Here is a 12907-nt window from a genome sequence, read left to right on the forward strand (position 1 = left end):
CGCTCGCCAACAAATGTATACATGTATACATATGTATGTACCTCTATACGTATACATATATACGATATAACGTTGGGAAATCGTCGTAATCGCCCGGGTGTATTTATAGGTGTGTTCGAGGAGAGTAAGACGGCCGCTTATCATTGCGAATGAAGGTGAGAGGGCGGAGAAGACAACAGGCTTTCGGAGAAATTGTTGTTGAAAATGAGAAACAAAAAAGGAGGAATTATATGCGAGGAAAGTGGGAATTATTAGAAACACTTTCGCGTCGACGTTTCAAACTATTAAACGATTCGTTTAAAGTTTTTTAAAGCCTTCGTTTGTCCCGTCGAATAATATAAAAATTGCTCGTTTCTCGAGTGCCTGGATAAGCGATCGGATTGTATGCTGACAATAGCTGCCAGTTATGCAAATTTTAATATTTCATATTAAAACGAGTCAGCCGGGAATTTCCGCGATTTTTTTAATGGCTCGTAAACTCTGCGCTGCTTTGAGCTTTTCGCGGCTTATTATTTATAAGCCGATTGTGAAAGACAGTCGAGGATTGAAGGGGTGAAATGCGTATGAAATGACTGTGGCGTGATTTGCGAATAAAAATTCGTGCCGTCCCTGTAATCTCTATATTTATCAATTTGTCGTACATCGATACTCGAAACTCGCCTGTGAGCTTTCCAATCCGGTGGTAACGAGGTCTTTTCACTTCGCAGGCACGTTGAGGGACCGCGGCGTTTATAGGTCGTTCTCTTACAAATGCCTACCTACGTAATTCGCCTCGAGAAGAATGAATTGAAAAAAGAGATAATAGAGAACAAATTACTGCGGGCTTAACCTGCTACGAGAATGGCGCCGGAGATAATTCTGCCGTTTTAACGTATACAATATCCCGATTCTCCACCCCTCGCAATTTTTCTCCAACCCTCAGCTGCGTGTCCTTTCTTACCGATTCTTTACTTCGCGTGAACTTGGTTTTGTATCGTTTTGTTCTGTCCGCTGCATTTGAACAGCTTTTTCTAAGCCCGTTGATTGAAGACCTGGAGAATTTGTTTCAACCATATTTTCTGAGATATTTCACTGCCGCGGTAAAACTGTCAACGATGGATCAAATTGTGACGAAGAAATACGAGCTTTTACGATGCGGGAAGGAAGACACGGGCTTTTCATCGCCTATCGCAGCGAATAAAAGTCCTGAGATATACCGAATAGGAAAAGCTCGCGAAAATGTAAAATGTCACTGAACTCCGGCGTCGAAAAAAATTCACTCCGCAAACTTTACCTTCAAAGGTTTTTCAAATTTTCCGGTTAAATTGTGAGACAGTCAATTTTGATAATTATTTCCGTGAAAGCCTGAAAATTTTTAATTGCACGAATCCATGATGTGGGGTCAGTTCAAATTATCAGCTCTTAGACTGGTGTTTAAAATTTTTTTTGGTGACATGTTTTGTGGATGCGAATACTTTTGGCGCCATATTTTGTTGGCCGAATCGCTCTCGTTGCAATTTTACAAAAGACACGATTGCAAATCTGTTTATATTGGTACGTCCGAGTGGAGAATTGGAACAGAATACGTGGACAAATTATTATTCCTGCGAGCTTCCGAAAGTGGTTTTCTCGCGAAAAGTCCCGCGCTACGCAAAGTAGAGGGAAAATTGAAACTTAATCTCAGTTGCGGTATTTTTATAATTCAATTTTCCCGTGTGTCTGCCTACCTGCAAAATTACTCAGTTTATAACGGTGAAGAAAATTTGCTGCCAGTTTTTATACCGGTCTTGCCCAAAAACGAGATTAATTAAAACCTTTCCTCGCGATTCTTTGTCCTACATAACCTTCGGTCCCCCCTTCCCGACGGCGGTATAAGCAGGCTTTGCGCGATGAAAAAGGGTCCAATCGTGAAAATTGATTACACGAACACATCTCGGATATTCGTTTTGCACGCGATGAAAGCGCGTATAAACGGGAAAGAGGAAATCATTTCGTACTCGCAATTTCCTGTGTATACCTGCATATAGAAAGTGAGCAGGCATGAAGTACACGAAGAGATTTGAGAATTTTGTTACCTTTGAAAAAGTCTGCAAGCTTCAGGATTCATGTTTTCTTTAATTATTCGCGAAAAAAATTGCAATCAATTCTCGCCCTTGAACGTATATGGTACTCGATTTTTTCTGACGCCTTAGTGACGCTGCGTTTGGATTTCCGTTCAACCGGCGTTTAAAGTAAAAGAGAAGAGAGAAAATACAAGGCAATCGTACGATTCCAGGAGAGGATTGAACAAATTTTAAGGGTGCAGAAACTGTCGGAAACAGTGAAATAACAGGCAAGCGTCATTCTCAAGGTCTGCTAATGTCACTCTAATAAATGTATAAATATAACGGTGCACGGTCTTCTATCCGAGTCGACAGAACTGGTGGAATCCAAGACGACCGCCTGCCGAGAGAGGAAATTAATGGATATCGATTAGAGGCTAATCAGCATTTCCATCTTGGTCCGAGCCTTCGAGCGAATTTCTGTTAGATACTCGGGAGACGGAGGCTGCGTAGGATTAATTAACAATGATTAGACGACGTTCTTGGCTTCCGTGAAACAAAATTGACAAATTTTTTCGCTGCACCGTCTCGCTTGTAAATTCATACATGTTGCAATAATTAACAAATGTAACACGTGTGGCTTACCGACTCTTCAAGGCGCGTCACGTGACACCATTTAACATCAGGTATGCATTGCCCGGGGCTCGGTTAATGCCTATGAATATTAGATCGCATAACCAAGTTCATTCTCGTTACGCGAGGTACGTCGTATACCTATAAGTGCAATCAGGGTGCGTCTCGAGCTTCCGTATAACGCCCAGGCATACAGACGTTATCACTACGCTTCGCTGATAAAGACATATCGTGCCCCCCGTCTAGTTCTGATTCACCGTTAACTAAGAGTTCGTTCCACGCTAGGTAAGAATTGCAAAATTGGAAAAATTTCAGACGCCGAGTCTTTGTTCTTATTTATCATCAGCAGTTCGTATGTTCGCATCTGTACGAAGTGAAAGAGAATTAGGATTTTGGATACAACATAAATACAAATATTTGACGATTCGATCGAAACCGTGCAACTTGAAAATAACAAGTTGCGGTCGATGCTCGCCTTTTTGTTCGGTATTATATAAAATATTTTCTAATTGAGAAAGACTTGCTTTTGGATTACAATATCGATGAATTGGTCTTTGTTGAAATTTGACGTCCGAGGAACGGTTTTATAGCTGTAGGCGTGTTCAAAATGTAAAATCTGTTATCCCCATAAAAATGCGATCCTTTATCACACAGTATGCCTACAGCTACGAAAGGCCATAAAAAGTTTCCCAAGGGCTGACAGCCCGCGGTTAGGCTCGTAAAATCATTCAAAAAATCATCAGCGCGTTGCTTTAACGACGTTGCGGAAGCTTTACGTCGTTAAATGGTGGTAAAATTTGACCAAGGTTGGACTGGAATTCAAATGAACCATGGTATGTGGAAATCCAGCCGAGATTCTTATATGAGAAACGAATCGCTGTAATGTTATTACGGTTCGAATGCTTTAGTCAGAGAATTTTAAGTTCGGTCTGAGGAGAAAAATTTTTGAAAATAAAAATAAAAAGAAAACGTGCTGCGGTGGTTATTGAATCGAGCTTTGCAAGCCACGGTAAATTCTCCTCCCCAATGCAATTCTATTTTTCACGCAATCCATTTACTCGCACCAACTGCCCAGTTCCCTAAATCCAAAAAGTATAAGCACCATTTTCTCTTCACTATACCTACTGTATTTAGTCTTACACGGGAACAACATTCGCGCAATCACCCTCGTCGGATGTTTCGTGCTGAAAACACGCGTTGTCACTCAAGCGTAACATTGAAAACAGAAAAGCACTGCGCCGCTAGTGACTCGTGACTAGCGTGAAATGTTTGAAAAATTTTACGTGAAAACACGATTTTGAAAGAGCGTCGAAGGCTGAAATTCCCGGAGGGACGAGTCATTTTTACTCGGTAAAAAATACACTTACGCACTCGTATTCTCCTTTGGATTCCAATTAAATTTTATAAGTGCTCGTCTAGCTACACTGACAGGGACAAATTAAGCTTTCAGAAACTAAATGAAGAGAATTTGAAACGTTCCATAAAGTTTGGCGTATTTATACCGCGAGCGAAAAGGAAATGACTTTTTAGGATGAGGAATTTTTTCGCCAACGGCGACGGCACTTGCCATCGATTAAATTACCGCGCGTGTATGTGCATTAAAGTCGGGACCCAACTCGGCTGGTGAAGATGTCGCGATAACTTTATCGGAGGAGTTTACGCCGATGAAGAGATGCGATTTAATTTCCGCGGCTATTCAATTTGTCGGCAACTGATGACACGCTCCACGTATCGCCGGGCTAACGACTTTCGGTTGTATATGGATGGCGTGTCTTAGACAATCTAGTACCACGGCTCGTGCTAATTGCAAGCTCCGGGAAGATCGAGGCACAGCCATCTTGGCGTCTGCACTGAAAACAAATTAATTCGCTACGCAGCCAACTCGGGCATCGGCTGGACTGACGGGGCAAAATTGGATACCCGGACCTGGCCCAACAAACCACCGCAAATGATCCGATGGATCGGAGCGGCTTAATTACACTTTAATACATCGCCGCTGCCCGCGATCCCTGAATTTGAAGAGCGGAAAATGGCGGTGCACTTAATTGAGGGGTGTGAATGACGTGGCGGGATGTTCGTTTTTATCCTTGCATTATTCGGGAGCGAAGGTTTTTACGATTCTGGATGGATTCGATTTTTGCATACGTCTTTGCAAACTTCAACATATAATCTGGTTATCCGGAAAGACAATCGACACCTGTCGTAGGATTCAAACGCTGATTTTTTATTTTATCATCACTATAAATTTTGATGACTCGGAAAAATTCATCGTTGATATTTGCGAGTCGGAAATGAAAAACCAAATTTGACGTAATATCAGGGTGTAGATCAATTTTTCGATCAAACCACCTGGTTGTCGTACAAGGTTTGAGGAGTTAGCTGATTGTCAATTTTGCGTCACAACTTACTCTTCTCTTCAAAAAACATGCCGTTTTCGATCGAGTGTGGGAATGACCGAAAGAAAATGTAGTGTAGAAAATATAGTTGGTATATTTATACTAGACTGAGAAAAATCGTAGAAAATCAATTTGGTAGAAGTCAATTTGGTTCGAAGGTGTACAATAACCGCTGAAAAATAAACCTGTGTACTGCATAAAATGCGGTTCCGATGTTAAAACAGCAAACGTGAAACGTGAATTTTTGAAAAATCTCCGGTATTCGTACTACTCGAAGATAGAAATAAATATTTCCATCCCTCGGCAATCAGCTTTTGCCACATAATAGCTTCCTCAAGGGGCACCAGTATTTCACTTCAAATTTCCTCTCGCTCTCTTTGGCCGCGATAAAATAGAGCCGAACGATCCGACGGTTCAGCGAGTTCACGAGTGACCAGGCGAGTGGATTTGATCCATTTAATGCAGGTGAGTAGCGCTTGGTGGGTATTTGTTAGCTGGATTGGCCTCTCAGCGGGTTGCGATATCGCAAAGGCAAAGGGTCTATACCTAATACGATTCCCATAGAGCCGGAAATCTCGGTGGCGATGTGACTTGTACGTCTTGGAAGCGTCACTCCGTTCAAAGTCCCGCATTGTTGCTTTTCCATCGGCCATTATCGTTCACGTCTCAATTGCAAAGCCGCGATTCAACTTCGCGATTCGATGACGTAACGAGTTCAACTTAAAGCTCATCCACTCCTGAACGTAGATATACATTAGGGTGCTTCGGAACAAAATAATTTGCAATTTTCCACCGTCACACCACCCTAAAAAGTTTGTTTAGGGCGAAAGGAAGATTCCGTAAAACGATGAGCGTTCTGCGTTATGTGGAAGATCGCGCTCATTTGGTTTTTCACTTTTTTTGACAGTTTTTTCAATTTGTGAAGAAACACGTTCTGGCACTTGAATTATTATTTCTTTCCTAAAATTTATATTTAACCCGAAATTCACGGTTTGTAACACAACGATACACGAACCGGGAATCTTATTCTCCTAAATTAAAAGCTCACATTAAATTGTACCTATTTCGTGAGATTCAATTAATAATGAAACAAACGTCAGAGACACTTCTCAAACATCAAATGGATACTTAATATTAAAGTGCGGGTCTTCTTAGTGACGTAAATTTATATTAGGTATTAGCTATAAAAACAAAATTTTATTCACGATTCGTAATGGATTTATAAAAATGTAAAAAAATGAAAAATCAACGATCTTCCGCCTAACGTAGAACGCTCGTCAGTTCGCAGAACCTTTTTTTTAATCCAAACAACTTTTTAGGTGGTGTCATGATGGAAAATCACAAATTGTTTTACACACGTATGCGCCATTCGTAGAGTCTTGACCGACGCCCTTTGTGGTCGTGTGTACAAATAAAATGCATTATATATAGTGAGCTAACAGTAAATGCAAATTGACGCTCATTTGCATAGTTCAAAGTTCAAATTAATTCCCCACCGAATCAAAGAGCGCGCCGAGCATGCACGTGCATTCGTATATATATATATATATTGTTATTTAGATTGCATATACGAGAAGTGCGGCACGTGATCATATGTGTAGGTATACGTACACCTTATATATATACGAGTAAAGTTATACGCCTCGCCGTTCTCGAGCTATAATTAACTCTGCTTTGATACGCTTTGTTTTCAGGTTTGAAAAAAAACGTTCACTTCTCGGGAGACCCGATTTGTCAGTTAATTATCGGTTCTTTCTTCGCTACCGTATTTCACTTATCTCTGTGAATTTTATTCTCGTTTCTTTACTCAAGTCACGAATAACCTGATCAATATCAAGCCAGACGCTAAAGTACGTGTCACAAATCATAAAAACAATTTCTCTTCACTTTTATCGACAACTTGACAATTATGCACTTGGTGACGTTTAATTTCGAAACAAGTATCAATCGTGTAGGTATATACCTACTATGCAGTGATTTGATTTCTGTTATTACACATCAGCGCTGATTGTATGTCAATTTGGTATACGTGCTAATTATTCCATCGTCTGTTCCGCATCGGAATTTTTTTACGTCTTCTGTCAATTACACTTTGCGTGCAAATCGTTGATATTTCGAATTTGCTCAGATTCATTTCCGTCACAAACAGTACGCCTGAATTACGTTACTAAAGATTTCATCCAAGAAACCTACTTATTAATTTTTTTAAACCGTCTTATTCCGGGTCTCATTAATCCTCGAGCTTTATAACCGTTGCGATTGTTTTATGCAATTCAGCGGTTTTTATGAGACAGATTGTATATTAAACAAATTATTGAAACCTGAGGCGTTTCCGATGCAGTAAAAATTTGCGAGGGAGTAAAGTATTAAGTATTTTCCGCGTTGCGACGAAGTCGAGTGAAATAAAAGGCAGGTCGAAACCGTTGTCCGTAACCGCGTTTCGTCCTCTTCGAATAACAAACAGCCGAGAGGGAAGATTGATTGTACCAAAGGGTAGCTATCCAAACCCTGGGCAACTTCCGGAGGTTCGCAGTTAATATTTTCCCTCAAATAAACCAGCGAGGATCATGAGCGCACCGTTTAGCTCTGGCCTGGTTTGGAACTGCGCAGAGAGATCAGTTACGGTGAATGTATCGTCCCGACCCTCCAAATCTGTTTGTATCCACTCGAACCCAGCGCGGCGTTCCAAATATACTTTTAAACGACACCTATACGTTTTGTATGCCGGCCTACGCCACGGCTAGAAAGTTCCCACAGTGTGAATTTTTGTCACGAGAATATACATCCGAAACACCATACACGGAATTTCAATTTTCCTCCATTCGAACGGCAGGGGGTTAATCAGAGTTTCCAGTTGCCGTATCGTCACAACCCGAAATTTGACGGATGATCGTCCGTACGAAGATGAATATTCCTTTTGGGGCGAGATTGTGAGGTTGAAAAAAAAATTCTATCCTCTTTGGCATCGTCCGCACTTTTCTTGGTTCTTCGACCCTTATTTTTCACTTGCCATTCTCTTCTCCACTCGTCATACGTCTCAACGTCAACGGCACTTCACTCGATCGTATGTTTCGACGTTTATTTTTATTTTTTTTTCTTTATACTCCGCAGAAAAAGCGGGCTTCGAAATGGATGAGACTTGGATTTTTATTACAGCACGTATATACGTATACACATGTGACTCGAGACGAGAATTTTTTAACGAATTACTCCATCCGTGTTATTTTTATTTTTATTTTTACGATCGCTAACCGCTTTCAACTGCACTTGTGCCGTGGATCGACGTACGTGGCAGCACGTGGATTTTTATTAGATTTTCCCAAAGCCTCGGAACATTTTTCTCGAGTTCTCGTACGCGGCGTGAGCGTAGCGATTTGGGGTGAAGGGCGAATTTGCCCCGTCTTTTGTTCTCCTCTTTTCGTTTACTTTTCCCCGGTCCAACCTGCTTTTTTCTTTCTCTTATTTATTTATTTCGCTTCGCTTCTTCATGTTTCGTTATTTCGTTCCTTTTACTTCTCTTTCTCTTTCCATTGTTTTTTTTTTTTTTTATTATTATTTTTATTTTTATTTTATTTTTTGTTCCGTTCGTTCTTTTATTTTTTATTTTTATTCATTTTCATTTTGTCTTTTTTTCTCAAGACAAATGCTCCCTCTAAGTAGCACATCTGTTGAGTTTCCATTCCTCCTCGACGCCCCCGTTTCCCACCCATTCCCGTCTCTTCCCTTCCCTTCGACGAGTGCCTACAATGTTTTATTCAGAAGAAAACCCGGCCGCCCCGAATGGTCTCTCTCCATTTTGTATTGCTTTTTTCCGAACATTTATTTACACGCAATCTAACGTCGGGGATATTTTTTGCTCCTGTACCAGCTCGGCAGGCATTTTATATTTCTAGCCACTTCGGCTGGCACAGATAAACGAAACCATCTTGCCAAATGAAATCCGTGTCCTTTTGTTGATACTCTTGAAAGCCGGAGGATGAGGAGAGCGAGAGTCCTTCCAAATCGGGGAATTATAAATCTCAATGGATTTTAAAGCGAAGCGGAAACGGTTCGTTACTCAAATTGACGTTTTCGCTCGAGCCGAGGCGGAAGAATTAGGTGGATTTTAAGATGAATCCGAATCGGGGATATCAGAGGGCAAATGATACGTTAAGCCTGATATGGAGGAGGGTCAATTTTCCTTACATTGGAAACCTTGCTGGAAATTCGCCGTGTTGAGCTGCTAACATCGCGTGAGATCGTCCGGCAAAAATTACTGTTAAGGGATGAAACGTTCCGAGGTAACGCCTGATGAGATCCTCGGGCAAGGGACTGGCAATCGGTAGGTTTTTAAATATTAACGAATTTCCGAGTATTTACAGCGTTGAACGTCGGGAAAACGGAGAAAAACGCGGTATCTACAATTCTACACACCTCGGACGGGATTCCAGTGAGGCTGGTAAAATTCTTTCTCCTGAAATCGGAACTCACGAACACAACTCGGACGACAAACCAGAGGTACGAATGAAAAAATTGGCGGGTAATGTTTTTCCTCATTTTGCCCCCTACTTGTTCGTTCTGAAAAATCCATCATAAAGTTTGGAGCTTCGGTTATACAGAGTGGAACTTTGATAGTTTATAATAGTTTCCATCGAAGTGTTGTAGGAGAGCGAGTTTTAAGTAGCTCGATAACAAAGTTCTTCTGGTGAAAATAGGGTAATGTAGGTAACGGGCGTTGGGGGGGATGAAAAGAGACAGAAGTCTGAGAAAATAAGAACGCTTCGAGACGTCGTCGCTGAATAATCTGCGGGATGTGTTTCAGACTCAGACTATACTTCTTACAACTTTCGAGAAGTTATAACAAACGTTAAATATCTCGACAGTATAATATAGTGGCAAATTCGAAACTTTAACCAACGAACTCAGTGCCGTCTATTCTAAGCGTAATGATCAATTACCTTTCTATGTACAGGTACCGATAGAAGAAGGTCGGAGCGAGGTAGAAATTCGGAATTTGAAGATTGACGAATGCGCCAAATTACGAATTTTTTGATGGCGAAAGTTGAAGTAAAGAAATCAAACTTTGACGAAACACCAAAATTTCTAATAGTCTGAAACCCGACGCTCAAAGTTCCGAAAGTGCTAAGTTTCGAAAACGCGAAATTCCGAATGGGCATAACTCTGATAAGTCAAAGTTCCGAAACTGCGAAAATGAGCAAAATTTCAAAATCCGAAACATCGAAATTCTGAATGATCATAGATTTTCAGTTCTGTGAATTTCTGGTTGGGTGAAATTTCACCACTTCGATTTTTCATTGTTTCGAATTTTTGATATTTTTAAGTTCGGTTTCTCTGATATTTCACACCTACTCGTTGAGCGAACTAAGCTGCGTGAGTATATTTTATTTTTCGGAATTTCGTTCTATCGTAAATTGAATTTTCGAAATCTTTCATTTCGGAACTCTGAGTCGTCGGATTTCCGATCATTTCAAACTCTGTTGTTTAACAAAAGTTTGATTTCTTCACCTCAAGTTTCGCCACCAAATAATTCGTAATTAAGCATTTTCGGAACTTTTCAATTACAGAACTTCAACCTCGGCCCGGAAGGTCATTTTCTTCTTATTACGGGTGGTAATGAAGCCCAAAGAGAGGGACGATCATCGGTCTCAACTTCTCGAGCAGCGAGACTCTGCAGGGTGACAGATATTGCAGGGTGTTTATTTCGGGAACTTTCCATCGGAGCGTACTCAAAGTCACGTTCTTCTTGATTCACTACACCTTAAACTTAAGCTTGGCAATTTATAACCGGAACTGTTTTACACTCGCGATACACACCGTCGGGAAATACGGTCGAGCAACAAGTGTTGAATGTAAGCCGAGCTTTAGGCGACACTTCCAGCATGAAATTTACCGTCTTCCACCAGGCTTATCTGCGACGGCACTTATTGCTCTCGTTAAGTACCCGATGCCGTATCCATAACGCGGCTACAACGAGCCGACTATCGGCGCTGCAGAAGTGCTCGCTGTTTCATGGGAGTTTCAACCTTGGAAATTTGTGGCTGATACGACAGACTTTTGTCCGTCGTTTCACCGAAGCACCGATTACTCCGCCGCGATTAAAACCAATCCGAACGCTCTTTTTTCATGAGCAAAGAATGCACGAGTTGTTTTAAAGAAATTCTTCAGTTACGCGCAGCTGTATAATCATGGTTAAGTAGGCGCACACGTGAAGCTGGATATCCGACGAGTGAACCTGGGGCAGATTTTACTCTCGCGAATGGAAACGGAAATGGAAATGTTTATTAAAAAAGAAAGCACCGTTGCTAATGGAGAGAGTTCTTTTAATGCCCTACGGCGACTTGTCAGCAAAATCTTGTTATCATTATTGTTGACTTTAGTATACGTAGCTTTGCTGCGAAAAGCTCGTCCGGTCTTTTGTTTTACGCTGGCGAAAATCGGACCGCATCTTCTACTGCCGACTTCATTTGGCCAACTATCTCGAGGCGAATTACGATCGGTAATTCACGAGTTAACTCGTAGACCAAGGCGCCGACTAATTGCCAGAAAATTATCTGTCTGCGGTTTTACCGAATTGCCCCACTTTTACCACCGCCTTAATTATTTACTCTCTTGCCCTTATGTACGCCTAATTTGATTATTTGCTTGTTTCATGTAATTGCAGTGCATTTGTACTCGTCTCGTTCACCGTTCGTTAAAATGAAATACGCAATAAACGTCTACTTTGTTGATCTAAATTATGACGACGGATTTATCCGCTCAATACATAGCTAATACGGTGTTTTGGAAAACCAACTTAACCAGCTGAAAAGGATGTTAATTTATTCAAACTGAATTAGGCGTAATGTAATATCGGACCTGAAATGATCTTCTCAACTCGAGTCGAGAAAAGCTAAACTCCCTTATTTATAATACAGACAGAGAGTGAGAGAGAGAACTTGCGCAAGCCTAAATTGAATAAAGGAGTTTTTACTAAGAAAATATGTAGTAGCCAGCGTCTACGTATCCGGTCAGTTAAATTATACACGCGCAGTTGGGTTCACAAGTTCTTATACACGAGTGCCAATTAGAGACTACCCAACTTTTTATCGTTACGGCTTTGGGTTAGATTTCTCAAGAGCGAGAGGGCGTCCCTAGAGCTTTAGGCGTGAAAGAGGATTATAGCCAGTGGGAGAAGATATTTTTTCTTCCCTTGCACCTTTATAGGGTCCCGGAACTCGCAAATTTTTTGAAAAATTCAACACCATCGTCGTCTTCGATTCGGCGAATCGCGGCGTCGAGGAAACCGAAGATATACACGAGGAGAAATCTCTAGTTTTGGTTACTCGGCAGTCCTTAACTTATAAGTATTTTCATTTTTTATCGTAACTAAAAAATATAGTTCTGGATACGTAAATAAAATGAGATAGGGTATGTATATTACTATTCCATTCGATTATGGTCACTTGTAATGCGTGTTCATGCGACTATTGTAAATTGGCAAAAATTTAGTAAACTAACCAGAAAATGCAGTATCGATAGCTTATAAGATCGCACTGAAATAGTTACTTCGTATTAAACTTTCTTGTGCTTCGAACATTACTAAAACTGTTGTTACAACGATAACTATTTTATTACAATTTTCTAGTAACTGTAACGAATGAAATTTTTTCCCACTAGGATTTCCTTTCGCTGGTCTAAAAGGGGAAGCTTCAGAGATAACGAAGCTATCTCGCTATTAACTCCACTTTAAAACAGTAATACGGCTTGGCGGTCGCCCGGTTTTATGGGAGCACATAATCAACCACGATTAGGAAAAGGCGCTTAGGGAGAGCAGAAGCGTAACCAGAGAACAATTTTCTTCCGATCCGTTCTGTTTTC

Source organism: Neodiprion fabricii, chromosome 3 (assembly GCF_021155785.1).
Source record: "Neodiprion fabricii isolate iyNeoFabr1 chromosome 3, iyNeoFabr1.1, whole genome shotgun sequence".
NCBI classification, from domain to species: domain Eukaryota; kingdom Metazoa; phylum Arthropoda; class Insecta; order Hymenoptera; family Diprionidae; genus Neodiprion; species Neodiprion fabricii.